This window comes from Bubalus kerabau, chromosome 6, assembly GCF_029407905.1.
Source record: "Bubalus kerabau isolate K-KA32 ecotype Philippines breed swamp buffalo chromosome 6, PCC_UOA_SB_1v2, whole genome shotgun sequence".
In the NCBI taxonomy this organism is placed as follows: domain Eukaryota; kingdom Metazoa; phylum Chordata; class Mammalia; order Artiodactyla; family Bovidae; genus Bubalus; species Bubalus kerabau.
In genome coordinates, this window is record NC_073629.1 from 39,712,916 (window position 1) to 39,717,589 (window position 4,674).

The following is a 4,674-nucleotide window of genomic DNA, read 5'->3' on the forward strand; positions in this document are numbered from 1 at the left end:
CTTTTTGGTTAACTATCCTGTCTTTATTCTACATTTTAAAATAGTATACTGTTATTCATGTAACCTTCTGAAATTGCTAAGATACTTGCTAGCTTTTTACCCCAGTGATTTCTAATAGGAAATTTAAATACCCACTGAGGCAAGAAAAAGAAACATTTAGGGGACTGTACCTTGCAGTGATTGATTACAGTGGCCAAAGCTAAGACTCCTAAATAATAGATACACATGTGTTCAGCCATTCATCTGAAAAAAGAAGAAAAAATCTATAGAAAAGAAAACATTACTATTCAACAAAATGGCCATAGGTAGTTAAACCAAAAATTTAAAACTACTATACTAGCAAATTTAGTTTTTATTTCTTAAGATAAAGAGACTCAATAGGTCTACAAATTATTATTAAGATCTGGGGATTTTAAACTTAAAAAAAGAAGCTTATGCTTATTTACCAATTTGAATCTATAGAACTTTATGATCATACACAAATGAATTTTAATGAAAAGGGAGGAGGTAAGCATGATGGTGAGGTGACATTTTAGGTGATCTGAAATAATTCCTTCCTTTACATAAAAAACATTTATTGAATGCTTCCTCTGTGCTAACCACAGTTCTAATGATTGGGATTGACAAATTAGGAACCAACATCAGATAGTAATATGCGCAACTAAGAATCATGATGGGGGAAAAAAAAACCTTTTGAGGAGACACTATTTGAGATGAGATCTGAGTGACTAGAGGAAGACAGAGATAGCTGAAGATTGTGCCAAGCAGAAACAGCAGCTATTTCAAAGACGTTTAGAAGAACAAGCTTGGGTTTTCCAAGAAATAGGAAGAAGACCAGGATGACTAGAATATAGTGGGCACAGGAGTAAAGCAGTATGAGTCTGAGGATTAGTCCCAGGTCAGATAATACTGGATTTTACAACCCTGGCCAAGATGTTTGATTTTAATTCTAATTCAAGTCACTGTATCTTAGTGACAGTGACATGGTAAATATCTCTTGGGTCATAAAAGCACGAGAGTTTCAGAAAAACATCTACTTCTGCTTTATTGACTATGCCAAAGGCTTTGACTGTGTGGATCACAACAAACTGGAAAATTCTTTAAGAGATGGGAATACCAGACCACCTTACCTTCCTCCTGAGAAATCTGCATGCATGTAAGGAAGCAACAGAACTGCTCATAGAACAAAGGACTGGTTCCAAATTGGGAAAAGAGTACTTCAAAGCTGTATATTGTCACCCTGATTATTTAACTTATATGCGGAGTACATCATGTGAAGTGCCAGGCTGGATGAAGCACAAGCTGAAATCAAGATTGCAGGGAAAAATATCAGTAACCTCAGATATGCAGATGACACCACCTGTATGGCAGAAAGGACAGAGGAACTAAAGAGCTTCTTGATGAAAGTGAAAGAGGAGAGTGAAAAAGCTGGCTTAAGACAACATTCTGAAAATGAAGATCATGGCATCCTGTCCTATCACTTCATGGCAAATAGGTGGGAAAAATATGGAAAGTGACAGACTTTATTTTTTTGGGCTCCAGAATCACTGAAGATGGTGACTGCAGCCATGAAATTAAAAGATGCTTACTCCTTGGAAGAAAAGCTGTGACCAACCTAGACTGTATATTAAAAAGCAGAGACATTACTTTGCTGACAAAGGTCTGTCTAGTCAAAGCTATGGTTTTTCCAGTAGTCATATATGGATGTGAGAGATGGACTAAAAAAATGTTGAGCACCTAAGAATTGATGCTTTTGAACTGTGGTGTTGGAGAAGACTCTTGAGAGTCACTTGATTATATAATGTGCATTAGATCACAGAGGTTACATCTGGTGACAAAATTGAATCCTGGTTCAAAATCCTAATCTGCTTTTGAATTCCAGGTTCTTACCAACCTGTAGTATTGCCAGGGCACAACCCTTTGACATTTTATTTGGCTTATTCATGAAACATTCACCAGGTGTGTCTGGCTGGTGGAATATTGGATATGGAGAATATAGAGTAAATGTCTGTGATTTGTTGAATGAGATGTAAGCTAATTGAGAATGAGATTTTATTTTCATTTGCCATTTTTGGCCCTTGTGACAGTTACTTTTATGTATCAGCTTTACTGGGCCGCAGAATGCTCAGATACTCGACTTACATATTGAGCGTGTCCTTGAGGATTTTTTGATGAGACTAACATTTAAGTTAGTCTCACTAACACCCAAAAAAGATGTCCTTTTCATTATAGGGGACTGGAATGCAAAAGTAGGAAGTCAAGAAACACCTGGAGTAACAGGCAAATTTGGCCTTGGAATATGGAATGAAGCAGGGCAAAGACTAATAGAGTTTTGCCAAGAAAATGCCCTGGTCATAACAAACACCCTCTTCCAACAACACAAGAGAAGACTCTATACATAGACATCACCAGATGGTCAACACCAAAATCAGATTGATTATATTCTTTGCAGCCAAAGATGGAGAAGCTCCATACAGTCAGCAAAAACAAGACCAGGAGCTGACTGTGGCTCAGATCATGAACTCCTTATTGCCAAATTCAGACTTAAATTCAGAAGTAGGGAAAACCACTAGACCATTCAGGTATGACCTAAATCAAATCCCTTATGATTATACAGTGGAAGTGAGAAATAGATTTAAGGGCCTAGATCTGATAGATAGAGTGCCTGATGAACTATGGAATAAGGTTCATGACATTGTACAGGAGACAGGGATCAAGAGCATCCCCATGGAAAAGAAATGCAAAAAAGCAAAATGGCTGTCTGGGGAGGCCTTAAAAATAGCTGTGAAAAGAAGAGAAGCGAAAAGCAAAGGAGAAAAGGAAAGATATAAACATCTGAATGCAGAGTTACAGAGAATAGCAAGAAGAGATAAGAAAGCCTTCTTCAGCGATCAATGCAAAGAAATAGAGGAAAACAACAGAATGGGAAAGACTAGGGATCTCTTCAGGAAAATCAGAGATACCAAAGGAACATTTCATGCAAAGATGGACTCAATAAAGGACAGATACGGTATGGACCTAACAGAAGCAGAAGATATTAAGAAGAGGTGGCAAGAATACACAGAAGAACTGTACAAAAAAGATTTTCATGACCCAGATAATCACGATGGTGTGATCACTGACCTAGAGCCAGACATCCTGGAATGTGAAGTCAAGTGGGCCTTAGAAAGCATCACTATGAACAAAGCTAGTGGAGGTGATGGAATTCCAGTTGAGCTATTTCAAATCCTGAAAGATGATGCTGCGAAAGTGCTGCACTCAATATGCCAGCAAATGTGGAAAACTCAGCAGTGGCCACAGGACTGGAAAAGGTCAGTTTTCATTCCAATCCCAAAGAAAGGCAATGCCAAAGAAGGCTCAAACTACCGCACAATTGCACTCATCTCACACGCTAGTAAAGTAATGCTCAAAATTCTCCAAGCCAGGCTTCAGCAATACGTGAACTGTGAACTTCCAGATGTTCAAGCTGGTTTTTGAAAAGGCAGAGGAACCAGAGATCAAATTGCCAACATCTGCTGGATGATCAAAAAAGCAAGAGAGTTCCAGAAACATCTATTCCTGCTTTATTGACTATGCCAAAGCCTTTGACTGTGTGGATCACAATAAACTGTGGAAAATTCTGAAAGAGATGGGAATACCAGACCACCTGACCTGCCTCTTGAGAAATTTGTATGCAGGTCAGGAAGCAACAGTTACTACTGGACATGGAACAACAGACTGGTTCCAAATAGGAAAAGGAGTACGTCAAGGCTGTATATTGTCACCCTGCTTATTTAACTTCTATGCAGAGTACATCATGAGAAACACTGGGCTGGAAGAAGCACAAGCCAGAATCAAGATTGCCAGGAGAAATATCAATAACCTCAGATATGCAGATAACACCACCCTTATGGCAGAAAGTGAAGAGGAACTAAAAAGCCTCTTGATGAAAGTGAAAGTGAAGAGTGAAAAAATTGGCTTAAAACTCAGCATTCAGCAAATGAAGATCATGGCATCCGGTCCCATCACTTCATGGGAAATAGATGGTGAAACAGTGGAAACAGTGTCAGACTTTATTTTTTTGGGCTCCAAAATCACTGCAGATGGTGACTGCAGCCATGCAATTAAAAGACACTTACTCCTTGGAAAGAAAGTTATGACCAACCTAGATAGCATATTGAAAAGCAGAGACATTACTTTGCCAACAAAGGTCCGTCTAGTCAAGACTATGGTTTTTCCTTTGGTCGTGTATGGATGTGAGAGTTGGACTGTGAAGAAGGCTGAGTGCCAAAGAATTGATGCTTTTGACCTGTTGTGTTGGAGAAGACTCTTGAGAGTCCCTTGGACTGCAAGGAGATCCAACCAGTCCATTCTGAAGGAGATCAGCCCTGGGATTTCTTTGGAAGGAATGATGCTAAAGCTGAAACTCCAGTACTTTGGCCACCTCATGCGAAGGGTTAACTCAATGGAAAAGACTCTGATGCTGGGAGGGATTGGGGGCAGGAGGAGAAGGGGACAACAGAGGCTGAGATGGCTGGATAGCATCACTGACTCGATGGACGTGAGTCTGAGTGAACTCTGCGAGTTGGTGATGGACAGGGAGGCCTGGTATGCTGTGATTCATGGGGTCGCAAAGAGTCGGACAGGACTGAGCAACTGATCTGATCTGAACATTTAAGTTGGAAGACTGAGTAA